General features: G+C 52.5%; 1 protein-coding gene across 4 annotated transcripts in view; it reads right to left on the bottom strand.

Annotated features, from left to right (window-relative positions):
- LOC138481515 (cadherin-10-like) overlaps nt 1-13847 on the bottom strand; it is a 1315401-nt gene that overhangs the window by 782616 nt on the left and 518938 nt on the right. The window lies entirely within an intron of this gene.

Here is a 13847-nt window from a genome sequence, read left to right as displayed (position 1 = left end):
GGGCAAGTCCAACGGCTCACTTGTTGATGTCATGGGCCAGGGCATCATCAAACTCCTGTTCAATGTCTTGGAGGCGGGCCTGTTCTCTGGCCCCGAGGTCTCGCAGGGATAACGCCATGTCCACCTCCAACTCCCTGCAAATTCCCTCGAGGCACTCAGCCCGCCTCAGCACCCTGCGCATGGAGTTCTCCACCCTGACCATTGTGAGCCATTCCTCCTCCACCCGCCACCGCTCTGCACCTATCTGCTGGCCCAACCGCTGCCACACGGAAGACACTCCCATTCCAGGGTCCTCCTGCCCTCCGGCTGATGCCTGCCCCTCTGATGTAGATGGCCCGAGCCATGATGCCTCCCAAGTTGAGCCTGCCGCTGCCTCCAATGCAACTGCCTCTGCCAGCACGACGGCATACAGGCTGATGGAATCCACCGACGCTGTCGTGCATGTGCCCTGCTCGATGATGCTGGCACATCCTCCATCTGCTGGGGTCCAGTTGCTGTGGTGTCCACCCCTGCTGGACCTCCGACTCCCGACTGTAGAAGGGATGGGATCCCCACCGAGCTGGCTGCGTTGGTCAGGGCAGGTCCACAGGGGGCCCTGGTGGCATCTAGGCCGGAAGACGGCATGGAGAATGACTGGCGCATAGTCTCCACAGAGGAGGAGAGGGCCGCCAGAGTGGCCGACACATGTACAAAACCCCAGACCATGGACACTCCCAAACTGGGCCACGTTGGCACGCTGCTCTTCGTGATGACGTGTGCGTGCTCCCCCTGGGAAGCACGCACGTCATCACGAATGTCACGCGTGCACAACGCAACACCAATCAAGACCTTCTCCATACGGCCAGGGGTCCCCTCGTCCGCAGGTAGAGGAGTGCCAGAGGACATGGACATCCCACCTACCTGCGGACGGGCCTGGGATGGGGCATCCCTGCTGGTGCATGGTGGTGCAGTCACAGGGTCAGGGACAGCGACATGCGCAGGCCCCTCCGCAGAGACCTGTGCTGCCTCCTGCCCCTGGCCCTGGACTGCACCACTTGCACCAGTGGTACCACCCCCACCAGGCCCCATGTGCGGCTCAGTAGCGGCCACCTCCTCCTCTGTGGAAACCACCAACCTGGATGGCTCCACACCGTCTTCCGTTGTTGCAAGCCCCTGTGGGGGCTCACCCACCCCTTCCGCGGCAGCCGCAGTGGCAGACGCAGCACCAGTCCTCTCACTCCCAGATGATGGTAAATTCTGGGAGGTTGACTGGGCCTTGCGTCGCCGGCCGGTGGGGGCATTCCCGCCGCTTTGCTCCACAGCGCCGTCTCCACCCTCTTCATCACTTGCCGCTGTGTAGAGGGAGACATAGAACACAAGCATCAGGGTACTGTACAATGGTCCCCTAGACAGGAAGCAATAGCAGATGAGTGGCATTGTCAAACATCACTTCCATCATGTCCCTCCACAACACATGGGTCAGCGTAGCAAAACACATGCAGTAACAGGCATGGTGCATGCTATGAACATTAGCATACATGTCCAAGGGACTCTTGAAACATACAGTGCTGCTTTGAAACTCACATGCATCATGGGTCATGCCTATCACATGCACACACTTCACCGTAGTTTCATCCATCTGGCCTCGTACACCCCAGGCACAGTGGATACAAGGATGAGTAGGCTGCATCAGTGAATCTGAACATTGTCATGCATCCATGGCATTTACAAGTCACAGACACGCAAGTCAGACACACAGACATAGACACCATACATATCCATGACAACAGCACCCATCTCTCACACCCCATCCATGTCCAATAACAGAGACAGGCATGCATTAATGTGTGCATTCCCCATGCTGCTCTGCATGTTGCATTGTAACACATGCACCAACCATGTGGTTCACACATTACTGGTCTCACATGCATGACCATGATGTCCCTGCACACACACATACGTACATTGCCTATGTCACACATACAGGCAATTATCAGACATCCAGCACCCTGCAACATGCCCTGTCTCACACAGCAATGCTTGGCCACTTACCGCTCAACTCCGGATGGGTCTGCCTCCGAAGGATCTGGGCGTGGAGCGTGGGCATACGCGTTCCAGGACCCTCATCTGGATGGTACTCATGCTGCCCAGGCCACCCTCCACGAGGCGCCGGGCCTTGTTGAGGGTCCTGGACCTCAAGACCTCCCAGCGCTTCTTGACTTGCTTGATGTTGCGGGTTGCCACCCCCTCTGCGTTGATGGCAACCAAAAGTCGTCCCAGATCCTATCCCGTCCTTCCTTGTTGCCGCGTGATGTTCTGAAGAGGACATCATACTGCCCCAGGACTTGCTCCACCAGGACAGCAACTTTGGTGGCAGTGAAGCTGGTGGCCCTCTGCCCCTCTGGCTGGGGGTCGCCAGTGGTCTCAGATGGTGTTTGCCACGACATGGCGACCCCCGAGACAGGCGTGGGTGGGCAACTGGGTCCTAGGGCTGGGCTGTGGAGCAATGGTATCCCAGTCAGGAGTCTTCAGTTCCAGCAGGGGTGGACACAGCAACTGGACCCCTGCAGATGGCTGATGTGCAGGCACCAAATAGCAGGCAGTCGAGCAGCAGCAGATGGCAGGTGGGAGCATGCTCGGGTGTCTGGGGGGCAGGAAAATGTCCTTCCGGGCAGGAGCGTAGTCGTCCGTGTGTTTTTGCGTGGCCAGCTTGATACGGAGTGATTTGGCACGTGAAAATCTTGCACATCAGCGTGTAATTCGAGGAAAGGGCCAGAGCGCGTAAGCACGTCAGCGCACGCACGCGATTCCATTGGACCAAAGGCCCTTAGCGCGTAGGCGCGTAAGTTACATTATCCGCACGGGCGTTTCCCTCATAGCACGTGATGACAGAGCACACGTGGAAAAACTGCACGTCCGAGTGTCATCGCGTGTAATTGGATGAAAGCACCCGCATACACACGTCTCTGACGTGTACGTGTGGGCCGGTTTAAAAGCTGCGTGTAGGACGCCATTCCTTGTACTTGCTTTTCATGGAGAGCGAGTGCGTGAAATCTGTACTTCTTGTCGGTTCACACGCGATTACTTCACAGCGTTTCTAGTTCGTACTCCCTGTTACCTCTGACAGCTCTTTTCTGATTTTTTGTTGGGCCTGTTTCCTCAAACAGAGTACACTTCTACTTTTGTCCTGTCTCCTCAGACACCGTACAATATTTCTTTTGGTGGGGGTGTATTTTTCGCGTTCTTTTTCCAGGCAGACGGTAAGTTCAGCACGTACTTAGCAACTGTGCTTGCCCCGTGTGTCGCGTTCCCCTTCAGAGGTCATTGTAGGCTGTGTGTATTATGCGTACGCTTATTTTTGTGTTTCTGGGTGCCACAGCGTGGTGCGAGTTCATTTTTTCACGCACGTGTTCTACGAGGTGTTGTGTGCACGTTTATTTTTGATTTTGGGCTGCCTGTGCGTTGCGTGACCCGTCATCTTCCCCCAAGGGTCACAGACAGCCTTGTTAGAGCACTAGGGTACGAATTCCATCTGGTATCCTACCCCTTTGACCCTCAATTGCCCAGGACAATAGTTTACTGCAAATCCCATACCACAACAACATCAGTGCCATGGCTGGAAGGCGACCAAGCGGTAAGGGAGGCAAAGGTGGCCGACCCTCAAAAGGTGGGCATGGTGGGTGCGGTAGGGGACGTGGCCGGGATTTGCAGGGTGCCCCTATGCCCCCATGTGTGGAGGAACAATCAGGGACACCCATGCCCCCCCATGGTTGAGGGAAACGTGGCTGACACCATCCAAGCTCAGCCCCTGTTGCACCAGCCCATTGTAGCACCTGACCTGGCAAAGGATGACTCCCTGGCTGACTTCCAGGTCAGCAAGTCTAGGCCACGTGTGGCGGTGCAAGTTGTTGTTACCAATCCACGTGGATCTGGGGCAGCTATGTCATCTGCTGCCCCAAGTATGCAGGGTGGGGAGGCTGCAGGGGCAGCTGCAGCTCCATCCGCCCCAGCTCTGACTCTCCCAGCCAGGACAGTGTCAGTCCCAGTCCATTAAACTGACGCCAACATTACCCTGCAACCAATGCCTGCATCAAGACCTATGGTCATTGTGCATTCCCACACTCCTACTACCCAGTCCACCGGTGATTCTGCCCCTACTGACCAGAGCAGCGTAAGCCACTCTGGCTCTCATCCACCTTTAAAGAAGAGGAAGAAGGGTGCTCTGGCACGAAAGGCTGAGACCCCAGACACGGCTACACACTCCGGTACCTCAAGGAAGCCTTGCTTCAATGATCTGGAACTTGATGCACTTGTGGGCTATATGTCGGCACATAGCCACAAAATGCTGGTGACTGCAGGGTGCAAGACCACACCTGGTCAATGTAAGGCACACTGGCAGACCATCGCCGACCGCATAAGTGCCCTTGGATTTTTAAGGCTCTCAGCTGATGATTGCTACAAGCGGCGGAATGACCTGAAACGCAGAGCAAAGAATAAGCTGGCCTCAAATAATGCTGCTACTCGGGTGAATGGCGGTGGGTCTCCACAAGAGGACAACAAACTCACTGAACATGAGTCTGTTGCTGGGGCCTTCATCACAGAGGAACAGATCCAAGGTGTGGGAGGACTACCTGATTATGAAGCATTGTCCGGTGAGTGCCCGTGCATGTGTGTGTAATGCATGTGTATGTTGGTTGGGTGACGGGTTCTGATTGAGTTCCAGGTGAGGGTGTGTGTGCCTGAGTGGTATGGGTCACCCATGTGCTTCATCCAAAATATTCAGCGGCCTTGGATTTGGGTGTGACAGTATCCCTTCTGACCACATTAGTAATTTGGATCAACATTACGGCAGTTGCCCTTGAAGTGACATCTTGCAACAACATTGTTTATATTTTTCAGTGTTCGTTCAGGCTGATTGTTTCAATTCTCCCACTTTTGCTACGCATTCCTCAGCCCTATTGTCACATGTGTGACATGCTTCTGTCTTTGATGAACCCCACATTGGACCACATGTGTTACCTTGTTAGCTGAATGATTTGACCATTCAGGCTAATTGAGTATTGGCCTGATCACAGGAATTTTTGGGGCCTGTTTGAATGTGGAACCTGATAGTTGCTTCCTGTCATGTTGAAGTGACAAACCATTGATGTGTACATCGGCCTGCAATCACTGTATTTTTGTACACTGGATGTGTTGCAGTGTGTGACACATGCCTATTTTGTCACACTATGTAGCATTTTTCATCTCATCATGTCCATCTCACATGGATGGCTGACAGTATTCATTCACTGACATGTGGAATTTACCATGGCTATGGTACATGCCATCTGTGTAATGGCATGTGTCACGTATGTGTATTGGACATGCCACTCACAGGCCAATGTGTGATGGCAGTGCTACCCAGCATGCAGCAAATGTGTTGCTCTTCCATGTAGGTGTCATCAGTGTCTGCCTTTTGGGTCCCCTTCAAACTCAGTGACAGTGCATGCATGGGAGGGTTATAGTCATGTGGGACATGTGTAAATCGTGTAAATCATGTACTGGTTATGTAGCTTGTCAGGCCTATTTGTGTGCTATGATGCTAATGCCTGTTTCCATTTTTTGTCTTTCATGTTTTTGCAGGGGATGACGCACTTGATGCTGTTGAGGTTGAGGAGATGGTGCAGACCCAGGAGGAATCTCAGGCACGACCGGGCACCAGTGGGAGACGTGGTGTGGTGGTGGGTGAGAACCCAATCTTGCTGCAGAACATTCTATCGAGGGGTGCCTCTGGGTGCACCTCCCCAGACCTCTATTCAGGTGCTGATTCGGATGATGAGACCTATGTGCCGTTGCAGGTAAGTGTTTTTTTGCAGGGATTCTGTTCTGTCCAACCCACCTATACCAGGGGTAGAACCCTCTATGGGGATGTCAGTGTTGGTAAATCCACCTTTGGCGGTTACGGATGCAGGGTCACACTCCACAACATCTGATCCTGTTCCTGGGCCAGCAGATCAGAGGGGGAATGCAATCCTGCAGCCTCAGGCAGTGCCGGCACAGCAAGGCGCAGATCGCCTTGCCCCAAACAGGTGCGGAGCCCGCCGACGCGGTGGCCGTACGCCACCAGGCAATACCACATGGGAACAATCCATTTACGGTATGGCAACCCTACAGCCAGCATCAGTTGAGATGATGGCTCAAGCAATGGAGAGGGTGGCCACTTCCATTGTCCCCCCTGAAAGGCAGATGGAGCTACTACAGCAGGCAACAGACTCCATTTGCCAATCACACAGGGAGGACATGTTGGCGTCCAACAGGGACAGACGGGCGGCACTGGAGACTCTACGCCAATCAATATCAATAGAGTCCCAGGGCCACTGGGAAGCCCAGAGGGTAGAACTCCATCACCTCAGGGAGACTCTTGTTGACCTTGAGGCTTCCACTAACTTGAGGACAGAACAGCAGCTGGAGCGGCTCACATGTTTGCTCTCAGCTGAGATGCAGGCAACTCGGGAGGAGGTCCGTGCATCACGTCAGGTGCTGCATGGGGATCTCCGCACTATAATCCTCCAAAACGAGACCTTCCACACCCGCATGCTTGCTGCCATGGAGGACCATACCAGGGCTTTGCGTGGGCTGCCTCCCATTGCACACCTCCTGTAGCAGCACCACCTCCTGTGGCAGCAGCAGAGGGTGATGATAGCGACAGCAGCAGTTCTCCCACATTGGCATAGCCGTGCAGTCCATGAGCCCATGGAGGTGTTTTTTTTTTCCCAACATCCACACAAGTGGGTGTTGGTGCGCACCCTGTCCTCGGACCTATTGGGTGACCTCCTCCCAGGCCCGGCCCTCACATGGCCATTTTTTATTTTTTATTTTTTATTTTTATTTTTATTTTATTTTTTGCAGTGTGTTGCCTTGTGTGGCTCCCGTGGGCATCCACTGTATTCCGGCTGGGCACATGCAGGCTTGTCCTGAGTTTGGGTTAGATGCTTGGGTTCGTGAGACACACACCCCTCCTGCTTCCCGTTTCCATGGGCTTGCAAAGGGTGTGCCCAAGTGACATTGACTTACACGGTGACGTAGGACTCCCATGAGCTGTGTGGGCAGTCTGTAGTCAATACTGTGTATACATTCCTAGTGGATATTGTTGTTGAATTGTACACTGCATGGTGTATTGCTATGTGCTTGTACATCCATGTCTTTCACCTAATTTGCAGGTTAATTCCTCATGTCTTCACAAGGCCCTCTACTATGGAGTTCATGCTGTAAACAGTGCACTTGGACATTTGTGTGGCAGCAGCACTGTACAGTTGGAAGTGGCCGATGTGCTGTCATGATCAGGTTGTAAGACTACCACTACTTTAACTTAGTACTGTCATGTTTATGCTATGTTTGAGGTTGTGTAGCTGCATTGTATTGTTGGTAAGTATTTGGTCATGTGTGTTGTTAGTTCTACATTTCTGGGAGCATATTGTGTGTGGGCAGTTTCCATTGAGGACACTGTACTTTGACACTTGTGTGATGTTTTGGGGATTGCTTTGTTTGCTCTCACATAGCATGGCATGCCATGGCGTGTTGGGTGGCGGTGCTGGGGAGGGGCTGGGTGACATGGCACTGTTGTCATGTTATATTTTGCAAGGGGGTAATGATTTTTGCAGCATAGAAGTGTGTCTTTTGATGACACAGCATTGGTGGTGTTTGTGTAGGAAGGGCACACAATGTAACTCTTCCAGGTGACCAATCTCAGGCTGGTATGGTTGTGACAGTTGACTGTCCCTTATGTCATCATCATTGATTGTCAGCTTGCATGTGCCAGGGCTGTGTGCACTCCACAGGGGTGTGATTTTAGGTGAAGTAATTATCCACCAGCTGTGTACGGGCTGCCTCACCCCGTGCCCTTTCCCCTCCCATGCGCAGTGGCCGTGCTTGTGGTTGGGGATGTGGGGGCACCACCATGTCCACGGGCAGGCCCCGGCATGTTGCAATGTTGTGCAGGACACATGCTGCCACTATGATCCTGCACACTACTGGGGGAGCGTATAACACCTTCCCGCCAGAACGGTTAAGGGAGCGAAAGCGTGACTTGAGCACCCCTGAATGTGCGCTCCACTATGCCCCGGGTTGCAATGTGGGCTGTGTTGTATCTTACCTCGGGTGGCGTGGTGGGGTTCCGAATTGGCGTCATCATGTGGGTACTCAGAGGGTAGGCACTGTCCCCTGGGGAGGTGGTGATGGGTATCATTAGTGGGGTTGTGACATTGCTCAGTATCTGACATGCATGCATGTGCTGTGGCATTTATACTCACCGAGCAGCCTTGTATCGCAATGCCGCCCAGCTTCTAGGTCCCAGTTTAGGGTTGACATTCTGTAAATAAAACTGTCATGGGTGGACCCTGGAAAGTTGGCATATACTGAGGTGATGATTCCCTTGGCATCACATACTACCTGGACATTGATGGAATGCCAGTGCTTGCGGTTTCTGTAGATGTGCTCTGATGCCCTGGGGGGACGTAGAGCCACATGGGTGCAGTCAATGGCACCTAGCACTTTGGGGAAGTGTGCCACCCCGTAAAAATCCTGGACGACAGCCTGCCTTTCTGCAGGTGTTCTGGGCAGGTATTTGTGCCTGCGGACTGATGGGCGTGAAGTCATGATGGCCAACACCTGGTGTAGGCAGCCTGACTGTGTGGCCTGTGACACCCCCCCCCCCACTATAGAAGTTGTCATTTGAAATGATCCAGTGGCCAAGAAGTGCAGTACATTGAGGACCTTATGCAGGGGGCTGAGTGCTTGGGAGCACAGGGTGGGTGATGTGAGGTCATCCTCCCACTCACTGACCAGGTCGAATATTATGTGAGGTGGAAACCTGTACCTCCCATATACCTGGTCATCAGGCATCCCAAAAAGGCTGGTTCTGTGTGTAAAAATTCTGGGCCTGACTATCCTCCTCCTCCTCCTGCGGTATCCCACGACCACTGCTGCTAGGAACGGTATATTCATCCTGGCGTCTGTGCTTGTTTGTTGTTTGTGCGCACTTTTATACTGCCCGGGTCCACCTACGCCTGCTTCCTGCTGGCGTACGTGTTTCTAGATTAGCGCATCTTTTTTGGTGCACACGTTAGCCCCGTTTGATTCCATGATTACTTGTTTTGAACGTGTGTGTGGGCTTTCCGCACTTGCCTCCTGTACTTCCCCCGTGACGCCCACATTTTCACGAGTTGTTCCCCATTCCGGGTGTCACGCCCCCTGTTCCTCCTACTTTTGTTGTGTGCACCGCGCTATGTGTGATTTCGCTGTGCGCTTAGCGCACGCTGTTTGGAGACGTGTGCGCCAGCGTGCGCCATGCAGAATTTTGGCGCACATCCTGGAATTTCCTTGCGCACAGACTTCCATGAATCGCTGTGCGCGGGTTTCGCTTTGATTTTCGCACTGGCACTGCGATTCGCAAGCTTTCGCACGCTTGTGCTGGAAATTTCAGCGCACATTAATTCCATGAATCGGCTCCTTGACCGTTCCTCCATATGTCCCTTAATTCTTCACTCGGCCGCTTAATTTGAGTCACTATGTCCTCATTGTGGGGGGGGTGGTTCTTAAGGGTAAGTTCCAGCCGAGCAGTATCTGCTTTCAGCTCTCCTTTCCTGAGTTGCCTGAGTCTTTTCTTGGCCATCCCTTCCTATATTAGGATCCCTCTTTCCCTGTTTCCCAGACCGTGTTCAGCGGCATGCCATCAGTGTCGTTTGCCTCAAAGAAACTTGTGATGGCCTCGGAAAGAGTTTCTTTGAACACTGGGCCCCTGCACAGAAAGTAGTTGAATAGCCATCTACGATCTGACATGGGTGGGTGCCGAAGTCGAGGTCCAGCATGCATAAGTCATGGTCAGCCCAGGCCACCACTTCAATGGATGCTCCTAGAATCTCACTTTTGTTTTCAGCTCCTATCAAGAGATAATCTATTCTCGAGAAAGTTCGGTGGAGGGGGGGGAGGTAAAGGACTTTTTTTCCGGGTGAGTTGTGCGCCATTTGTGTCAATTAGGTGGTGTTCCATCAACTGGCTAAGGAACCAATCCCCTTGGAGGCTGGTAGGTGGGTGGGTGTTTTGCTTTACTGGGTGCCAATCATGCTCCCGTTCTCCCACTACATTAAAATCCCTCCCACAGACCAGTGTACCTTCCCTCCAGTTTTCCAAAAAAATCAAACAAAGATTCAAAGAAGTTGGACTGTCGCTGGTTGGGTGCGTAGGCTGAGCAGAGTGCTAATAGCAGGCCTGTAATTAGCGCCCTGGTCCCCTAACGGGACCCGTAAAGGACGTGTGGTCTAACCACACGTCCCTTGCGGTTCCCGCTAAGGGACCTCTGGATTGGGCGGTAAGGGATTACCGGCACCGGTCTCCTTACTGGTGCCCGGTATCCCTTACCGCCCACCTCAGAATGAGGCCCCATGTCTCTGATCTCCCTTCCTACAATCTTTCGTTCTCCCCTGCTAGTGTACTTTGATTCTTGTATAAACAGAACATCCAGCTTGGATTGTTTAAACTGCCATGCTAGCATTGACCTTTTTTGCGGCAAATTGAGGCCTTTCACGTTTAGGGAACCCGAAGACTATGCCGTCAAACCGAGCCATACCAAAAGACGAGAGTCACGGTTGGAGCCCCGTTGCCTTGTGATTTGCGAGGTGGCCATCCCCTTCGGTTTGCAGGGAAGTGGTAAACCTGCTGCAACAATGCAAAGTGTGTATGGAATAATAATGTGGATTGGACCTGTTGTTTTATCTTGGTGAGTGTATCTTGTCTCCTCCCAGCCCTTCCCCTCCTTATGAGATGCTACTGGGTGCATTCTCATCTGAAAAAGAAAAAAGAGACACCCTAAATCAAGAAGGGCCACATTGGCGGGACCCCTCTCCGGGCTCTAACTGGAGCAATAACATATGTGCAAAGAAGAAACAGCATGCGTGTGAAACAGTATGCAGTAACCATCTGAGGACTAACTCAACCTCAGATTCTTATTGATAGTCAACGGTTGGTGGACTGCACCAGAAACTTAAAGTGGTAGCTCAGAAAAAGAATGGTCTTGCAAACAGCTGCATAGATTGATAAAACAATGGAGTATTCAATAATTTGTATTTCCACTTTAATTGTGCTCGGCCTCGTCTGGAGGTTTGGCCGCTGCTTCTCATTGTGGTCCTGTGGACTCTCTTCGGCTGTCAGTGTCTGAACCTGTGGTGGGACCTTGGAGGTCACGGAGGGCTTGCTCTGCTTCCTCCACTGAGGTTATCCTGAATTCCTCTCTGCTGAACTCAAATGACAGGGAGAAGGGATGGCCCCATCCGTACCTCACCCCCTTTCCTGCAGCCAAACCGTGAGGGGACGGCATCCTCTTCTCTTTGCTAATGCCATCGCTGAGAGGTCTTGGTACAGTTTTACTTTTGAACCCCGAAATTCTATCGTATCTTTTTCTCTTGCATTCAGCAAAATGTCCTGTCTGTGTACGTAGTAGTGACATTTTACGAGGACTGAGTGGTGACCCCTCGGTGGACCACCCGCCCTGTGCACCCTGTGAAACACAAGCTTGGGGGATTTGCTTCATTGTACATGGACAGAATTAGGGTTTTGACCTTATTTTGCAGACCAGTTAGAGTTTCCCCTGTTCTTCCTCCAGGCCCACAATTCGAATGTTGGATCGTCGCTCCCGATTTTCCAGGTCATAAATCTTGGACTCCATGTGCCATAATTTCTGTTTAAGATCGAAGAGCCGGGCCTCGTACTGCATGTTGGCAATGTCTCTTGACTGCTGGTTGCTTTCGGCTGCTTCCAAACGGTCTTCCAGTTTGGCCATCTTCGTGTGTAGGTCTGAGACAGTCTCTGTAAGGCTAGATTTGAGCAATCTAATTTCACCCAGAAGGAGCCATATGTCCGATTTGGTTGCACTGTCAAGACCGTTGCCTGGGATGTCCGAGGAGCTCTGGAGTTCATCTGGTTCCATAGATGTGCCTGAGCGGCTAAAACTTCTGTAAAGTGGCTAGGGTACGCGGATCCAGCTTTATCTTTGGTCGAGACAATTTACCACCGCTGTAGCTTAGGAGACCAACATTGTCAGACCGGAGGCTGTCCTAGATGCGTGAGGTCATCTGGTCCGCGCCAAAAGAGGGGTTGCACCCCCTGCACCATATGAGTTCTACCGAATTAGCAGGGAGGGACTGAGCACATTCCGATATCACTTCTTTGGTGGCTTGTTCTTTAGTGGGGTTTTACAAATGACGCAATTACCTTCTCTTTCCCCCCTTTCAGTCTTACTTCCATCTACCCCTGTGCCTCCCTCCACCTCTCAGGAGGGCTCCACCGAGCCGAATGTGTTAGCTCTGCTCCGGCCTCTGCGGTAGTGTGAGGCCTGTCCATCGTTGGATAGTAAGGTCGACTTCAGTGCATCAGCGGTTGCAAGAATAGCAGCACCGGGGGGGGGGCTGGTGGCAGTCCCCATTCTTTAACGTTCTTGGATTTACTGGTGTTGGGGGACTGACAGTGGCAGCTAGAGGCCAATGACACAGTCGGGGTTTCAAAGGGCACTGGAGTGAGACTTGGATGTCGGACCCTGTAGCTGGCTCGGACCTCATGCTCTTTGTGTAGGTGTTCGAGGCGAGTCGTCTTCAGTTTTTGCGAGATCATATGTCCAAGACCTCAGGTTTGAGTCCAGGAGACTCCCCACAACGATTGTTGCTGGTGACTGTGTGTGTATGCGGTCCCTTTATTACTTGGTAGATGCGGCTTCTGTGAGGATGTCTGCCTTGCGCCTGGGTTGTCGCAGGCTCAGATGAATGGGGGGCCCTCCTTGACTCCCACCCGATGTACTGATACAGTCACTGGAGGGAGGGGGGAGACACCTTTCTGCCAACGTGTTGCCACGGCTGGGGAGATCTGCCCGGTCCCCATGGCAAGACCGTGGTTTTCACTTCCCCGCCGGACTCCTCAGAGAGGGGGGGAGGGGCGCACTGTGTTGCTTCTGTCCGCCTACCTCCACTGGGCCGGCCGCCCCAGCAAACTCATCCTGCCCTAGGTGCTGTCGTCAATGGACTAGGGGGAGGGGTTGGACTCCCGCAGCTGGATCCAGGCTCCTCTCATCCTCGTAACGCTCAACTTCAGAGAGCCACACACTGTTAGATCCCTCTCGACCTCCGGTATGCGAATTCCGCCTCGTCTGCAGAGGTCTCTTTAGAGATGGGCCCGTTTTCCTCTCTCTGATCCGATACTGCCACCGCAGCCACCATTTGTCTTTTTCAGCCACCAGGCCTAGGGGAGTGACACTGCAGTGTGGATTTCAGCACTGCAGCCCTTACGGTTTCTGATGCAAGCTCTCTGCTGCTGCTTGATCGGTTTCTGGTGCTGATCAATGCTAAGCTGGGTGATATTTCTTCCTTACATTGCTTAAATTACCAGCATGTTTCTGGCCCAGAGAGGGAGACGATGGGTTATGCGTCCATCACGTCTGCGCCGCCAGGTGGTCTCCACAAACTTCTTTTTATGTAAATAAATTGCACAAGTTGGTTTGGAAAACACAAATCACAATGCTTGACTTTATACAGATTTCATTTCAAGGAATAATCAACACTGGCCAATGAATAAAATCAATTTACATATGCAGTGCTGGGAAATTTCGATGTTACTGCATGCTTAAACAAGGCTAGCAGTTTTGTTTACAATGCTGGATACAGGAGGTCTCACTTTTGCAAGCACTTCTCCCACAAGGCCCAAAAAACCAAGCAACAATTAAATGCAGCACCCATCTATTCATAGGCCAGATCTAGGGAGTGATGACAGTTTAGAAGTTTGTTTTTCAGACTCCCCTCACAGAAAGGCCTGTGTTGGGGAGGTTGGACAGTAAAGTGGGGATGATTTAG

The sequence above is a fragment of the Ambystoma mexicanum genome, chromosome 5p (assembly GCF_040938575.1).
Source record: "Ambystoma mexicanum isolate Mex_15411 chromosome 5p, UKY_AmexF1_1, whole genome shotgun sequence".
Classification (NCBI taxonomy): domain Eukaryota; kingdom Metazoa; phylum Chordata; class Amphibia; order Caudata; family Ambystomatidae; genus Ambystoma; species Ambystoma mexicanum.
Note: the sequence above shows the minus strand (reverse complement) of the source record. Positions and strands in the feature narration are given on the sequence as shown.